Source organism: Nothobranchius furzeri, chromosome 11 (genome assembly GCF_043380555.1).
Source record: "Nothobranchius furzeri strain GRZ-AD chromosome 11, NfurGRZ-RIMD1, whole genome shotgun sequence".
Lineage (NCBI taxonomy): Eukaryota > Metazoa > Chordata > Actinopteri > Cyprinodontiformes > Nothobranchiidae > Nothobranchius > Nothobranchius furzeri.
The window spans coordinates 330,001-348,597 of record NC_091751.1 but is presented as its reverse complement, the minus strand read 5'-3'; the positions used below and the strand labels follow the sequence as shown (position 1 = coordinate 348,597).

The window sequence follows — 18,597 nt, the reverse complement described above, 5'->3', positions numbered from 1 at the left end:
CAGCAGAGCGCTGCTCACAACAGGTGACAGCAGCCGGTACCGGTCGCTCGTGTACGTCAAAGTTATCTTTCATAAGACGATAATCAATAAAACGATTTATATAAAGTGGATCCAGAAGTTGTAGCCCGTCTCTGCTACAATATTTAGATATTTGTCACCCTGTTGGTGGTTTTACTGAGCAGGTGCCACTTTTGTCATACGTTTCTTTTTAAAACATGTTTAGACTGTTCAGAATACAAATCCAGGCTCTGTCACGTTTGATTGTTGTAATTAAACTTTGTAGGTGGGGACGGTCAGAAAAGGATCCGATCATTTTGTTTTTCCCTCATTTACAGTGACAGAGATAACGGCGCAGTGCGCCTGGCTCTGGTGGTAATCAAGTTAAATTATATCTCTTTGCAACAATTTTCACAAGAAAACAGAACAGTTAAAAGCAGGCTTGTGTTGACCGGACAGTTCCCGTATTTGACCGTTTATTTTGATGGAGAAAGAATAGAAAGAATTACCCCGACGCATGCAGACGAACTGACACTTTATTCTACGCACATCGCAGATGTAGCTAAATCACCCAAGAAAAGATTCCCATCTGAACATCTGAGCTGGACACTGCTCAGCGCAGCTCGCTGTCAGCGTGTACTACATAAGGTACACAGCGAGCTGAAGTTGTGGAGAGGGACTTGGAGCGCGTCGCAGAACCAGAGCACATGCAGGAAGATTCCTCCCACTGAAGCGAGACTTGTCACTTAGAAAATGTTCCCTGATGATGAAACTTTGGCTGAATAGCGCTTGTTCCTATCTCCAATGTGGCGTCACATCCAGGAGCCGTCTGAGGAGAAGCCCAGAATCTCACATCCTCTTCAGCTCAGAATGCGCCGATATCCCCATCCCTGCATATTTGTCTCCTCCAGCTCCCTCACATCATCACACAAACATGCACATAGGACCCTGGGGGGTGGGCAAGTCAGGGAGTGTGGGCATGGACCCCATTTCCGCATTCCTGTGGCAACCTGCCCCCCAATTTTATTTGCACCTTATACACTTCCACTGAAGACATTCCACACAAACACACTCTTAGGGCCTTGGGAGTGAGCACATTAAACGACATTTGGCAGGGGGATTTCTCAGCCTCCTCCCGGGTGCCGGTGCCCACTTCCAATTTTAAACTGCACTTAGACACCGAGGGCTGTGGGTGTAAGTGGGGTGGTGCGGTGGCATCAGCTGGCATAGGCCGGATGATGCCCGCACTGCCCGCTCACCACAGCCATGGAATAGACCTCATCAACACACAACACTATATTGGAGCAGGCGGAGGGAGACTAGGGGTCTTAGCCACCTCTGTTGTTGCTTGGCTTCCTGGGGCTGGAGGCTAGGAGGGAGATCTGGCCGTCTGGTTGGGGTCTGGGGTGGTGGGTTTCTGTGCTCAGCGTTGGGCGGGGGAGCCTGCTCATCAGCACCCCAGCAGAAAGGGTCAAACTCTGGTAACCGGTGATGGTTGTACCCCATGTGCAGCAGTACCGGGACCAGAGTGAATAGGGTGTGTATGGGGAGCATGAGTGGGTGTCCGGCGTGCATTTTTGTAAGTCTTGGGTTGTATGTGCATGTGTGAGCATGAGGGAGGGAGTGTGTGACTGTGTTTGTGTATGACTGTATATGTCAGGTGGGGCCTTTGACTCCTCCCCTCTCCTGGAACTTCTCTTGATGATATAGATCTTCGTCCCCCCTCCCCCTGCCACACCTGGTGTGGGGTGTAGTGCCTTGGTCTGCCTCAGTGTTCGTGGCAACCGGGTCAGGGGGTTTAAGGTTTTGGCATCTGCCTGATAGATCCCGGTGGCTGCCTGGTGGGGTCTGGGTCCCTGGCGGGGGTGGTCGTCCCTAGGTCCCGGGTCGCTGGGTCCGGGGTCGCTGGGTCCCGGGACTCTGCCGGCTGCTGGTTGTGACCCCCCGGGGTGATCCTCTGTGCCTCTGGAGGGGGGCGGGGGCCTTTCTGGTTGCAGTCTCCTTGGGGTTCCTGTGTTCTGGGGCAGCGCCTGGATCTCTGGGACTTGGAGCTCCCCCCGTCTCCTACACATCTTTAGGGGGCGGATCTGTGGTCCCTCACACTCTCTGTTGGACGCTCCTATAGAGAAACCTTACATAAACAAGAGCGTGTACACACACAGGTGCTCACATGGTGCTCTCAAAAGTATGGACTTGGGCACGTTAAACACAGGTCTTAAGACTATGGTGGGCACTTAATGCACTGTGATTTATTATCGTGATTCTTCAGTTAAGCAATGTTGATTATATATATATATTTTTTTTCTTTTCATCAAGTTGACGCAGTGATAGCTAGATCTTGTTGTATTGTTGTTGTGTCCCTTTTTTTTTTTTGCTTTTTTTCTTGTCTCTTTCTGCAGGTCTAGAAGCAGACTCTTGTTCATTATTGTTTATTTTTGTGGAACCCCCCCCCCCCACACACACACACACACACACACACACACACCTTTTGTCTTTTCCTTTCTCTTTCACCTCTGTCTCCGTGTCTGGTCGGAATTACAAAGCATTCAACAACAACAACAATAAAGTTTTAAGTATCAGGCGTGACATTAAAAGCAGACGCTTTGATGCTCCACCTGAGAGTAAATCTGTAAGGCTTGTCACCAGCATTCAGACATCAATTCTGCTTGCTTCACAGCCAGACAGGACACGGTAAATAAAGAAACATAATAAATAAATAAAAAGAAAGCGCTGATATGATTACGCACAAGCGTGACGCGTCAACACGGTCACACAGTAAGACCGGGTTGGACCTGTTCAGGTTCACGCAGACAATCTTTACATTTAGAATTGGCATACAGATGTAAAATTAATGCAGTAAAATAAAAAGCTTTTTATTTAAATATCCATTCATTATTTTACAAACACAGAGAGCCGCATCAGATGGATGGAAGAGCCGCATGCGGCTCCAGAGCCGAGGGTCGCCGACCCCCGGTCTAAGTGATTTGAATACAAAGCTATTGGAGAAAAAAAATCACATCTATATCCAACTAACAATATTCAGGCTCACACATTTGAGTAAGATAATTGGTTCATTGGAAACTGTAGAGAGAGTGCATGTGAACATTTTCATTTAACCGCACCTTTATCGTTTTCCTGCTAAATCACACTGAAAAAACAAACAAGCAGAAAAACATTCAGGATTATTCAGACACGCATGCATCAAAGCCAGGTGTAGGAAAATTAATTAAACATTTAGGACTTGAAAACGTCTGGCAGTACAATGCTGCACTTAAATTCATCCATCTTTGAAGATGACTGACACTAGGTTCATGTTGCTGACTCAAGTCCTTTCTTCAAACGGAAGCTGCATTTCATTTAGAGTATCTTCAGAAGGCTGTGTGCTGGCTGCCTTCAGACCTATGGTCACATCCAAATGTCAGAAATGGCAGCAATAGGAAGAGCTATGCTTCTGAAGCCATGCTATCATGGTAACACAATGGTGTTCTATGTTTAGCTTTCTGTTAAACAAGAACCAACTTCCTAAGTTGTACCAAGTTAGTAAAGTTATCGGCACTACTACTTAAACCTTTTCTTTTCTTATTTTTAACTCAAAATTTTCATCTTTTATCTGTTTATGAAATTTTATAATTTGATGTCTTTATTTTTTCTGATGTTAATCTATTTCTGTTTGGGGATCATTGATTTTATGACTTATGATTTTGTGTTGATCTATGTGAAGCACTTTGTGATTCTGTCTGTGATAAGTGCTTAAAAGTAAAATCTACTTAATTACTCACTACAAGGTGATAACAGGTGTAATAACTATAATAAATTAGATTTTTATAGCATGTTTATAGGCATCTAAAGCATTTTTCACGCACTCACACATTCATGCACTGCTGGTGATGGTAAGCTACTGCATAGCCACAGCTGAGGTGAGGTTGCCATCTTTTGGCATCGGCGCCTCTGACCACCACCAACACAGGCGTACAGCAGAATACCCTGGCAGGAGCTGGGATCAGCCGCTGGATCCTCTGGTCGCTTTATGCCATAGCCATCCTGAGGCAGGGTCATCTAAAGTCATGGCTTGCATAAATATTTTCAACTTTTACTGCCCCCCCCCCCCCCCCCCAAAAAAACCTATTCACAAGTGGTTTATGTTTTAATACATTTTTAAACCGTGTAACGCTGCAGAGTTCTCAGTAGCTAATTCTAACCCAAGCCTGTACAGTTTGCCTCCCCACACACCATCGAGCCCCCCCCCCCCCCCCATTACTGCTGGCTGACTATGATGTGTTTTTGGCTTCTTGTTTCCTTCTTCAGTTCCTCCAGTACTTCCCTTCCCACCCACAAAGAGGATGCATTAAAACCTGGTGTTTTTCTGAGCTCCAGTTGGACTCTACTGAATGTTTCTTGGTCTTAAAGTTTTAAACATGGAAACATTTATTCATGTTTAGCTGCTTTGTTTTACTAATCAGAGCCTGGTGTGAACCAGCAGCCATCGACGTTTTCCCTTGTTTATTCTTTTGATGCATTTTCTTCTGACTTTGCACGGCTCACTTCATCAGGGAATGTGGATTGTTGTTTCGTGAATAAGTACCAAGGGGAAATGCCCTGGTGACTCACATTCATAGTTTTATAGACTAAAACGAAAAACACCTGCAGCGTTCTGAAACCCGAGCAACTTGAGCAGCTGTGATCTGGACCAAGCTGAGCCAATCACCAAGAGGTGTCTTTACCCTACAGGAGATCCACTTCTGGTCTTCTAAGTGATCATCACTGGTGACTAATCCCTTCCCCTCGAAGCCATGCTTTCATGACCCTGACCCTTCAGAAGAGTGCTTATGACCCGATGCTGTTTTAAATCACAATGTCCATCTCACCAGAAAGGTAAAAGCACGTATTTGAAACAGACGTGCTACTGTGCCAATACTATTTTCTTTAATAATTAAATTAGTCCTTAGCAGCTTACAATTCAGGTTAACCACTTTCTTCCTTTATTTAAAATTACTGAGTCAATTTTGTTTGTTTAACCCAAAATGCTGTTTTCATTCATTAAATTTTGATATTAAATAAGAAATCATTCTCTTAATTCTCAAGTATAACATGTTTACATGATAATTATCAGTGAATAATCCCTGTATATTTTCAAATGTCACTTTTAATAATGCTGGGATCCCTAAGCTGTTAGGCATACAGTTGAGATCATGTATTTATTATGAATTCCCCAAAAGCAAAGGTGCAAATAGGTGGAAAAAGCCGTTAGAGCAAGCTAAATTTTGAAAGGAAAGAAAATTAAAAAAATAAACAAAGGTCCGACCCGTTTTCTGGCTCCCCACTAGAGTCACGTAACCTGATGGCAACAGAATATGATACAACACCAGCTTGTAACACACAAGTGCAGACCAGCAGCCATGTTGAATAGTTACCATGAAGTCAGAGTTTACAAAACCAACTCCGAACCAAATGGAACCTCTTCTTACTCACTTGATTTCAGAGGCGATTACAAGTTTGTATTTTCTTCAACAAAACATTTAATTTATTGGTTGCCATCGGAATATGAAGAGCGTTTCAAGCAATAAGGCAAGAGGTGTTCCAGAAACACATCTGACAGCCTTTATTATATGTGTGTTTACAACGCTTCATGTTTCAAATATGATTCTTGGTCATAAGCTATGGGTGCTGTCATGAATACTCCTCTGCAGAGTTTCTGGATTCATTCTCAGGGATGGTATCTGATTATTTGGATGGAGCTCGGAATAGAGCTGCATCAGTGTTTTACCACGGAATGCACTTAAGAAAGTTTAGGTATCTGGTAAGGATGTCTGGTGAAGGCCACTGGAGGGAGATGTTTTGGATATGCCCCACTAACAAGAGGCTCCAGGGGCAGATCTAGAACTCATAAAGAGATTATGGCTCACAGATACATCTGAAAACACCCAGATGATCTGGAAGAGGTTAGGGTTAGGGTTAGGCTTAAGCTGAAGTCCCTGAATCCTAGCTCCTAACAGAAATAACATGATGAATAAATGAATGAATTGACTACAGTTAGGGTAGAGGTGTAATGTAAAAATCCAAAGATGACACAAGTCAACCAAGTTTGATGGCCTTGTTGTCAAGTTATGGATGTCTAAAAGGAATATACCAAAAATATGTATTAAATATTATTTTGGCGAACTTGAGATGAATAAATTCAGTTCAAAAGCAGAAAAGTAAACACCGCAGGTCTCCGTTTGGTTAAAGAGAAGGCATTCTCAACCCTAACCCACTGACCTCAACATACCAACACTAGTTTTAAAAGGTTATTTGCAAATCTATTGTTTGCATATCTGTCTATGGTTGTGCATGGACTGTGATAAATTATTAGACGGGTTATGATCTGTGCAAACTTGTGGGTGGATTACAAATGACCAGGCTTGATTTATAACAGACAACTAAATGACACCAGGATAGCAGTGGATCGTTTTAGGCAACACTGTAAGAGTGTGGAAATAATGATAATAATTAAACGTACTGCACAAAGAAAATAACAAATAGTGAAACAATGCAAATGCATGAGCTCCTTGCACTTGTTAGATGTAACAATAAGCAATTTTAGTAAATTATAATGTGTATCCAGAACACAATGACTATTATTTTCCAAAAAGGTTCTTGGGTTTCTGCAGTGATAGCAGCCAGTTAACTATGGTGAGATAGTAGCAGTCTGTATTGAGTCCGTAGGTCCAGACCATGTCTGTAGGACGTCCAAACTAGGTTGTTGCACAGTGGGAAAAAGGATTAGGTTGCAGGGTTTTCTTCTGATTTCACAAATTAAATGACATAATTGTTTTTATGCAAGCTAAGCAAGTAAAATTTAGTAAATGTGCTGAATCATGGATCTTGCCTTAAACTTCATTATCAGGAAAAAAAACTACTAAATCTGTGTTACTTCATATATTTGACAGGTAATTGCTCCAGAAGCAAGAAGATCTGTTGGGTATTGTTTAATCTTTCCATACTTTTGGCTTCAGACAGAAACACCAAAACATGTATTTGATTCATTTTAACAAATCTGTTTAAAATGACTCAAATATCTAATGGTGCTAAACTACTTTCAACTCAAGTCTTTCAAGTTAAACAGCTAATGTCCAATATAAGTGCAGCTGAAACCAGAATAATTAGAATACGGTGCAAAAGTTTATTTATGTCAGTAATTCTACTTAAAAAGTGAAAGGAATATATGCAGTACCCGCTCCAGGTGGGCTCTCGACAGCATGGGCTTGATTTTAGCAAGGCGTCTCAGGTGAAAGAAACTGGACCGGACCACAGAGTTGATGTGAGCATCAAATTTAAGTCCAGCATCAAGTTTCACCCCCAAACTGGTAACAACTGGTTTTGAGTAGGGAGAAAGAGGGCCAAGATCAGCATAACGATCCACATTCCTGCTGTTGGGGTGAAAAACAATGAGCTCTGTCTTTCCCTCATTCAGATGTAGATAGTTGGCCATATCTATATCTAGATAGATATATCCCCAGTCTCATGTCTCAGTCATGCTGGACTGTTGGATGAAGCAGGCTAAAGGCTAAGGTTGAGCTAACGGTGATTTATGAGGGAAATAATCACCGCTAAAGATATCTCAAGCTACTTTTTCAATCACCCGTAACTCGGCATTACAGTGAAATGAATGTGTGAAGTGAATAATAGATCAATTGTGATGTTTCACTTCTATTAATGAGTCGTCCAGAACGATAACAGCAAGCTAACAGGAAGAAGGCAAACAACCCCACTTCCTCTAATGACGAAGTAAATAGTACCGTATTGAGTGTGATAAGTGCTCACACTGTTATACACCCAGGGGTGCCAACACCCGATACAAAAATCTCAAGTACTTATCAAATTACTGTGAATTACTCATCTTTACTTGTCATACAGGAACTTCTGGTGCCGATCAGTAACTGGCAACAGCCATGAAACTCAGTAAATGGGAGTGAGATAAACACTTTTTAAGAAAATGGGTTGCGGTGCCCACATTTGACCACAAGATTTCAGTCTTGCTTCATTAAATAAAACAAAACAAGAAAAGTAAATGCATCAGCTGGGCAAGAGGTTGTGCACCAAGGTCTAGTTGTTGAGACGTTGGAACTAAAACCTAAGCTGTACTCCTCTGTCTGCATGGGTACAGGGACACACAACGCTATTACGCATCAGCGCCAAGACGGAGACATGCTCAACTTCCCAACTATCCGTCAAAAGTGATGGAGACCGCAAGCTTGTGTGTTGTCCACAACATCGCCATTCCCCCTCGACAAAATAAAACAAGATGAAGAAGCAGACAGGGAGCAGATTGAAGAGCGTCTCGCGAGAATATCTGAAAACTTCAACGTTTATTGACCTATGACTAAAGTAGAACAACTATACTCAGCAAACCTTTTATTTGTGGATGGAAATGACGAGAAACACGACTTTAGAGGTGGAAACTGCATGAAGAGGCGGAGGAGAGAACGGGACAAATTTGCCCACGTTAAAAAGTTTCTGAAAAATAATGTAAACAGAACAGTACGTACGCTATCGTGGACTGGATACGTGAGTGTGACGGTTGCAGGATAACCCAGAAAGTGCTATGCCCCCCATTGTTCTGGCGGAGGCAAAACGTCTTCATCAATGCGTGTGCGAAACTCCGCACTCGAGCAGATGGAGAAGTAAAAATCAGCCCACTGGATTTCTTCGGACATCTAAAGGAAAAGTAGGACTGCTAAATGTCATCTTGTCCACATGATGTGACTCCTGACACCACGCGGCTAATTACCACCATGCTGAAACGAGCTGTGGCAGGACCGTCACAGCAATGGTAGCAATAACCATCTTAGGATGAGCAAAATGACCCCTTCCCAATGAAATACCGTGTTGCCTCAGACCAAAAGCACATGATAATCATGTTAGAGCATATGTTTCATCAGATCACTGCAAAGCCATGAGTCATTTCAGGGGCCAGGTCCATGAGCCCGTCTGTGCCGGTGTGCTTCAAACACCTCAGAGGTGTGCAGATGCAAGCAAACCTGATTACACAGACACTAACGTTAGCCACATGATGAGGGAGAAAAAGAGATGATGAATGGCCTTTTCCAGGCAGCGCCGGTTTTATTCAATCCAACATTTTTACCAAAGGTGGCTGAACTCCCTTTTTTGTTTTCAGAAGACATGTCACCTCTCATCTGTGGCGCTCACCCAATACCCAGTGTTACAGATGAGAAAACCATGTGCTATCATCATTTGTCCGATCTGTTTTGCATTTCTTAACAACCAGTCGCTGTGCTGTGTCCCTGGGGAGAAGCTACGAGCAGAAAAACGTGCTCAATAAAGGCATCTTACAGTTATTTTTAGCTCTCGTGCAGGAGCTGGCGGGTGGAGATGCAAAGAGCGCTGCACAGAGGCAGGCTAGAGCGTGGGTCTATTTTTAGACTGTGGCTGACTAGAGTAACCCTTTGTTTGCAGCAGCTGTAGATGTAACTATCCTCCACCCGTTAGTGTTCTCATCAGCATGCAGAGTGTCTGTAAAACAAACCCATGTTACTGTAGACAAATGTGTATGAAAGAATGCCTGCATGGACACGGCTGTCGTTACGGGTGAAGCTCTACACCAACCAGAGGCTGCCTCTGGGTGCTAGTTTTGCTCACACCTGGAGCTAATCTGCTGACAGAACGAGAGGGTGTGTAACTAAAGCCTCCAGCAGATCAGAAACGCTGCTGCATGAGAATACGCATGTGATTCAAGTGCTTCTGCAACTGCACTGATCAACAGAACGATCCACGTGTTCAGTCATAGGGATCACGAAGTCCAAGGGGAAGTTAAAATGAAATGTGAGGTGAATGTGTTGTCTATCACACTGGAACACAATCAGCTATCTCTGAAATATCAATAAGCAAAGCACACATGTGCAAAGACTCAAAAGAATAAGGAATTATGCTTGCTGTTCTGTCTGAAAGGAGATGTGAGCGTAGAGAGCCCCTGCTAGACCTTCAGTAACCCATCCACAGCGAGGAAGCGGGGCGAAACTGCCCTCCAGGGAACGCATGATTTCAAGAAACCACGAGGAGGGGAAGGACGCGTTCCCTGCAGATGCAGAAAAAAATGAAAGTGAAGAGAAGTTGAACTGAAAGGAGGCTGAGCAGCAGACAAATATCTCAGCAGCCTGAAAGTTTTAGTGCATACATAAGAGCACAGGCCTTCACCGGGCTAGAACTGCACAGTAGTATTCACACACGACGCTGCAAACGTTCTCAGTGAGATAACGGACTGCAGGAGCATCACGTGCTCTGCTGCAACAACAAAAACTCATACAACTTGGGGAAAGGTGGTCACCATGGTAACAAGCTTTGTTTGAAAAGCTTATGCAATGAGGTGTGCATGTTCCGGTGTGCACAGCCAAAAGGCAGAGAGGGTGGAGAGGAGACCGCTGTCGTGTGCAGATTGCTGCTATGCTGCTGCTGTTACTGAGCCGGAGCAGCTGGTGGAGAGCAGTCAGCGCCCTAATGATACGTAATGGCAGTATGAACACACCACATGACCTGGCAGGCTATGATGTATGCCATTTTCTTTAAAAGTAGAGTTATTTTTGATCAAATACAAACAAAAAACCCACCTGGTCTCAGAATGACTGGTCGGGAGGGCTGTGGAACATTAGATGAATCACAAGTCACACACACACAAAGATGTTTAAGTAAATTAACATATCACGGCTACAACCATGGGGTTATATTTGGCTGCACATTTTACAGTCAGAGAGAATATACAGTATAGTTTTAACTGGAACTGTGCCCTGAGATACGCTCTGAGTGGCAGCAGGAGAGCGAAGGTTATCGTGAACCCGTCGTCATCGAAACAAACCGTCCGCTCACCACAGCCGCCTACATCTGCTCCCGTTCTACTCTCTTCCTTCAACTATTCATTTGTTTTTCCCAATAATTAATAACAAAGAGGAGGTAGCAGGGCAGAGTAGCTGGTGATAACTTGGAGGATGGGCTGAGTCTAAGCACAGTCACTTTACTTTTTATTTTTAACTCCATCCTAGAAATGTGCTTCATGGTTTGTGAAAATATCAGTCAGTAAATCCAAGAATTTGCTCTCCAAAAGAGGTGTAAGAAAGTGACAGCAGAAGCTACAGGTCTGCACCTGACTGAAGAAAAGATGATGTGTTAACCAATTACCTGCAGTCACGTATCATGCATTTAAGGTGCAATGTGTAGGAATGAAGTAAGAATGACAAATGTGGTCAAATGTGGTTCCTGCACGCCATTTTCAACACTGACGTGCTTTATTATCAATCATTTGTCTACTATCCTTCAAATATTAACAGTGGCAGCGGGAAACTGTGTCCACTGAGGTGCTGTGATAGTGACTGGTAATGCCATCAGGTGAGCTGTTTCATGAGAAAGAAATCACTCTTACTGTGAGCTCTGCCATGCTGGAAAAACCAACCATTGGTGCCCGGCTGTGCTTCCTGTGAAATGTCCTGATAGCTAGCTGGTAAGTCTCAGGAGGAAGCCCTTAATGAGGGTCCTTCTACACAAAGTCACAGTATGAAAACACCAGACTCAGAGTAGCAGCTGACTAACCCGCTTGTGCCAGAGAGGCAGTCGCACCAAAAGCAGCTGTGCTTCAGACAGCATCTTCCCCTGCTCACACATACAACATATAGCGGGTAGTCATTACCATTCAACAACTCTCAAATAAAAGCTGCAGGATTCTTCAGTTCTATGAATTTATTGTGAATATTTAAATGCTGACTGGTTGTTAATGCTAGCATGGAAACTCACGGATGTCACTTGGGACTTGCTAACTACTGAAATAGCATTCAAAGTAATATGAACACGTATGTGATCAAAGAAGTGACAGTTAACCCCGAGGGGGCATACACAACATTTTGTTAAACTTCCAACTAGGGATGTAAGAAAATATCGATTTTGCAATATATCGTGATATTTTTTCCTGCAATATTATATCGATATGCAAAAGCTGTGTATCTAATGCTTGGCAGAATTTATATACAAACATTCATGTATTTTCTTTTCTTTTGGTGCACTTCAAATGTCGACTATTAGTTTGCAGCAGTGTGAAATGGGTTTTGTTTCCACCACTGAAATGTAAATCCCTTTATTATGGTTCAGATACCTCATGTTAAACATGTCAAGTGTCAGTTTGGACGGTTTATTGAACTTTCCTATAATAAATCCAGTCAAAAAAATGGCTAATATCGTCTGACTGAACGTATCACAATATATCATGATACAAGGTATCGTCTCCCTGGTATCGTGATACGTATCGTATCGCCAGATTTTCACCACTACACATCCCTACCTCCAACCTTCTTGCTGCAAGGTGAAAAATATGTTAGCTGTGCCACCATGACGCCATTATTCTGAAGCCATTTATGTAAAAGCTATAAATGCCTTTTATTGGAGGCTACAAATGCAAACTGCCCACCGTTTTCATAGTGCAAATATAGAAATGTATAGGATAAGTCATGGAAATTCACGGTAGATAGATTTTGCAGTTGTTCATCTGACAATACATAGAAAAAATGTTTTGCAACGTGTGACATATATGTGTGATTCAGGGCGTGAGGTAAGGCTGACCAGAAAACAACCTTTAGAATCATCTTCTGTTCTCTTATTTAACACAGAGCAGTAGTTAGATGTATTTGTACCTTCGGCTGACATGTTTCGGACGGAACTTCCGCCTTCGTCAGAGCCGCCAGCTGTTTGCGGCATACAAACAAACAAACAAACAAACAAAGGCACACAAGAGCAGCAACACAGGAAGAGGAAAGATTCATGAAAAAATCTGTGGTAATGGACCACTGTACAAGGGAAAATCACATCATGGATTGGGAAAGCACACGAATCATAAATACACAACAACAAATATACAGAAGATGGATTAAGGAGGAGACGCAGACACAGCACCATGAACACGTTGGATCACACATGGGATGATGGGATGTGTTATCAGCAGCAAGGATGCAGGAAGCAGAGGGTGACATCATTGCACATAAACGGAAGTGATGCCATGAACAGCTGGCAGATTTGGTAAAGGCGGAAGTTCCGGCTGAAATATGTCCGCCGAAGGTAAAAAGACATCTAACTACTGCACTGTGTTAAATAAGAAAAAAGATTATGAATCAACACGCAGAACAAATGTACAGAAGGATTACTCTTATAGCTCCATTCACTTACATTCATCGTCTTTCGTTTGAAGGGACCAGAAGTGCAGGAGCCTTAGCGCCCTACCAGCAACGCATGCTTTCTACAGAGGTAACCTTTTCTCAATGTGAGAGGATGAAGCTCTTATGTCTACAAATGATCTTCTGCCAGAGATATTTTATAAGGAAACTAGTAGAAAGTTACACGCGGTCCTCTTTTTGAAAATGAAAAATAGTTCAGACTCTGATTTAGTCACGGCGCTCTTTGGGATCCTGAACATCAAAGGGACCATTCACACCTTCCGGGGCTTCTTTTTATTCCACCTGCCGTTAAAGAACATCCTAAAGAGGATAAAGACCTTATAAAACAACAGAAGATAAAAGGAGCACTTTGCTGTGTGTTGTTTAGAAGAACACACACTCCTGAAACTAAAATTACTCCTCAAAGCAAACCAACAACGGGCGACCTGTCCTGAACTACATGTAGGGTGCAAATGGATTTAGCAACGCGTTTCCAAAACACGGACAAATGGATGAAGATGTTAGCAGTCTCGTATTGCTCACAAATATTTTGGTTGAAAATCCTATTTTCTTCTCCACACATGGAAGCTTTTCCTTTCTACGTTCTCCATGATGCCATGGCAAGGCTCAACAGAGACAACTAAAAATCTTTTATCGCAGGAGGGAAGTGCAAATGACTGACAGAGTCATTCTAGCATCTGTCAGAGAGAAGCTATGGATTCACCCGGGCTCGATGAAGACACCACAACACATCTGGAGCCTGACATCTCGTTCCTCATGTAATGGGAATGGAATATGAAATGACAGGGTCATCTGATGTCAACAAGGGATGAGCTGGACAGACAAGCACAGTATTGTTCAACAGAGAGAAGGAATGGGTCTGCAGCCACATTCACCAATACAATGTTTAAGGTAGTCTGAGCTAGATGTGCCTGGTGTCAATAGAACTCATGGCATTCGGATTAAACTGGGCCAAAGATGCCTAAAGGTGGATGAACAACTTACTATGTTGTTAGAATAGGTCAAAGGTAATGGATGAAGTAAAAACTACCAATGTGCTGAAGCCAAGTTCTTAGTCAAATAATTAAAGGCTAAGTTATCTTATAAGGAATGCATGCTGGCATCCATCTTTCATGCCAGACTTTTAACGATTACGTTGAGTAAAGACGATGTTCTTGTCCTTTTATGTGAATCAGGAAAATCCATTGTTTCAATGTGGATGGCACTTCCTGAAGTGCCATTCAGTCCCTGTACCAAAGTAGTGCACGTCTGGTCTGCACAGCGAGTAGTACGCCTTGGTGTGTGGTGGAGGGTGTTTGGTGATGGGAGGATCTGGTCTCTGCGGCATGTGGTCATCTTGATTATATCATGACATCCAGCTCTTGCTGGAGAGGGTTGTAGTTAGGTTTTAGTGAGCATTCGAATCCGAGGCCAAGGTTCTCAAGCAACAAAACGGAGAGATCGCCAACCGTGTGCGAGTGGAGGAGTTCAAGAGTCTTGTTCAAGAGTAAAGCAAAGGAGAAGATGCTGATTGTCATCTTCATGTGTATGTTGAAACAGTTCATAATGAAACTAAAGCAGCTGTGCAAGAGGTTAAAACCTTAGCAAAGGATCAAATGTCAGAGTTTCATGTAAAAGTACATTTGCCTTTGAAATCCACAGGCAGGCGCGTCCATCTAATGCCAAGTAAAAACGGCATCTTTACGGTAGAAAAGCTGCATCTCAAGCATGAAACCATAACACCTAAAGTGCAGACAACTGTCAGCAACTGCTCAAGACTGATGACTTCACGTGAAATATTTGTCTGCAGCAGAAGGCAGTTAGTTGGCTAAAAGGTGGGAGAGCAGTAAAATAATAATGAGTGCCTGGAGGCCGGGAACATGGTTTCTTAGTTTGGAGCTGCATTTCAGCAACTGTCTACTGGTGTTCTTCCTGCTGACAAACACTTATTAATCAGACTTATAACTTATGGATGATTTTTGTGAACATCTACATTTACAGCACTTGTCTAAGGCACGATATCAGAAATTCCTACCAGATTTGTGTTTTTCTTTTCTTTATTTGCTCAAAAAGCACAAATTATTATATTTTAAAATATTCTAAAAGCTCTGATTTAAAACAACTATAGAGCTGACTTTAATTTCACATTTTTAACTTCAGCATGATAATGCCACTGAGAGGTGAAGGATCTAAGCTATTTCAGAAGCTACACAACAGTGAACCACAGGCTGACTTACAACACACTCTGCCAAAATAAACCAGGTAACGCCCGGCTCAAGGTGCTTATAAACATGTTTGATTAAAGGTCATATAAAGAAAACTTCTATGAGCTGCTTCATTCCTCTTTCTCGGTTTCTTCAAAGTGGAAGAAGTACCAACAAGAATGTACAATCGGAGGAGAGAGTACTGCCTCTTTCAGGACGTAAAAATGCCCACGTTACTAATTTCTTACATTATTCAACTCTAATCTCAGGTGACAAAAACCCCAACAGATTACACCAAATCGGTTATTTACCAAACAAATGCCACTCCACAGCTTAAGCTTGGACACAACTGAGTAATGCAACTGGTGTGTGTGGTGTTTTGTGTACTTGAGGTCAGATTTAAACTTTAGAATTTGGTGAAGACATGGGGTCTCCTTTGTTAAATGTTCTTAGGCACAAAACTGGGTCTGACAATTGTTTGTCATTTTCCATGCAAAGTTTGCGATTTAGAAAGGAACACTTAACGGGAGAATGTGTCCAACTTCAAGCAAATATCAAAACTGTTCATGTTTCTGCATTTAAACCTTCACCAGTGCAACCAGTGTAACCCTGGGTACATGGCTGGATTGATGCTTCATTTCATTTGAGATCCCCTTATTGGCTTTCTTCAACAATACTTCCCACTAAAGATCTAAGGACCAGAGATATTTTCATAAATTGTAAATTAAAAATACTACAACCTTTAGAAGTAACACAGACTAGGAGTTCATGTTCAAAATACAGACCAGTGGGTGATGAATGGAAAAGCAGCAGGAGATTACAATCAAAATCTCTTCTGTTACACTCTTAACGACAGGGAAAGATGGTAGCATTGTGATGATTCAAAAGGGTCCATTTTCACCATCAAATCGACACAGTAACCTTTCATACATGCCAGAGCTGCAAAGTCAAGTTTAAACCAGCTGGAGGACCCAGACGCACAAATCAACCTTTTGCTCACTTATTGTTCTTCAACGCAGACATAAATAAACCGTCAAGGTCTCCCGCAAAAGCCCTTCTCTCTCTGCCTGGACTGCTGGATTCCTCACTCTGAATAAAAGTGAATCCCCACGAATCCTACAAGACTTTACATCTTATAAGTTAAATAATCAGATGTGATGAATGAACAAGATGCTTAAATCAAATGCTTGAATAACCTGTGCTTAAACCAATCAATTTGAAACGAATATTGTTCTTACAATGATCCATTTATATCACAAATCACTATGTGTTTTATTTAACACGTTAATCATTATTTACTCTCATACACATTACAATAAGGTACATAGTAAGGTTAAATGCATTTTTGTATGTGAAGGAAGGCGTGGCTTTCTGAGTGTGATTGCCATTTACAGGCCATATATAATTATTTGCTATGGCTTGATTTGAAATAGATGCTTTAAAAACTCCATTGACATACTGAAGGACCATGATGAGGAAAGGACAGGACCATGACACACTTTGCCCAGCAGTCACCCAACAGTCGGTGTGATATTATTCACTGACATGGCTGTGCAGCTGCAAAAATCCACTCTCTGTTTAAAACCTCTAGGAGATCTTACAGTACTACTTGCCATATCCTTGAGGAATGAATCCAAATCTGTAGTCAAAAGCCGAGCTTTTTGAGAAGGTGCTGATTTTAACAGCTTCACATCTGCTCACAGGTCTAAACTACTGAGAACAATCAAGAAAACATTCATTTATTACAAGAAAGACTTAAAGAATCGGACAATGAAATAAACCTGTTTACTAATTTTATGGTTTTACAGGTAAACTATTGCGTGTAACATCAGGTTGATTTGATTTGCCTCCCATTTTGAAGCATCTATAATAATGTGGCACCAACAGCCAGTGTGTTAAAAAGGCAGTTCTATTTTCCCAAGTCTTCAGTTATCCTAACAATTAGTTCATTGCTAATCAAGAGTACTACTTTCTGATGAAAGACTGAGAAAATTGATTGGCACAAATTCCTTGGGAGACTTCTTAATTTACTCAGTTTCAGACAATACTTGTAATAAATTGTTGGCAAGCTAGTCTATCCTAACATCTAATTTCTACACAGGAGGGGATATTTTAAGGAAGCTGAGTGATGAACTGTTTGGCACCATTTGAAAAGATCCCTTCCCACCCTCTAATCCCCCTGAAATAATAACAGCCCAGCCCTGTGGAGGAACATCTATGAGTCACCATTGGTGTACCTCGGCTCATACCAAAGGACATAATGGAGAGACAGCGCTGCCTGGAATCATAATTTGCCACTTCCAGTGCAATGATAGATTGAGCTACAGTGAATGGCTAGGGGGATTTACAGAAACAACAAAAGGCGCTGGTGTATGTACACATGTGCTACGTACTAATGAATAAATGAGTGTTTTCCTCAAAAAGCAGAAAGGTTATGGCATTTGTTTTTTTTTTCTCAATATTTAACTTGTCTTAAACAGCAAAGCACACAAAGCTAATACGACCGGTCCAACAGGATTGTAAAGTTCATTTAAGCTTTACGTGGTCTATCCACTCATTTACTATGTTAATCATGATGTAAGGAGTAGGCCATTCCATAAATATCCTAACTGAAATGGTAACTTTTCATCTACTCTCTGTCCCAGTCATTGAAATAAACTGTTCTGCAGGTTTTAGACGTTTACCTGCTTCGGCACATCTGACTTAAGCTCTCCTTGTGAGTCAAAAACAGGAGGAAGAGAGGAAAGTGTACAAACAACAAAAAACATATCATCAGAAAGGCCCTTTGCAGAATTGATTGGTTATGTATAGATGTGCTAATAAATGTACCTACTTTAGGTTATTTTACTGAAGTGTTGGCCGGTGTTCAGCATTTCTGACAAATCATATTAATATATTATGCAATACTGACATTTTGTATCCTTTTATGCTGCCATGTGAGGGTCTCTACTGCCTCCATAAACACTCCAAACGTGACTACAAACATTTGGAGTGTTTATGGAGGCAGTAGAGACGCCCTTATTGTGAAGTCCAAATAAAGAACATTTGCGAAACCCACCTCTGACCTTTTGATTCCCCACCCACCAAAACTGTTTTGTTTACCTTGACTGAAGCAAGGACCCGCTGATGAGACTTTCGCCCCACATAAACAATTCAGACTGGCGCGGCGCGACTCAGCTGAACTCTACACGATTTGGGTCGTTTTCCCACACCCA

At 42.2% G+C, this 18,597-nt stretch overlaps 1 protein-coding gene across 4 annotated transcripts in view; it reads right to left on the bottom strand.

Moving 5' to 3' along the window:
* trappc9 (trafficking protein particle complex subunit 9) overlaps positions 1 to 18,597 on the bottom strand; it is a 297,274-nt gene that overhangs the window by 74,372 nt on the left and 204,305 nt on the right. The gene's annotated exons all lie outside the window — the stretch shown is intronic.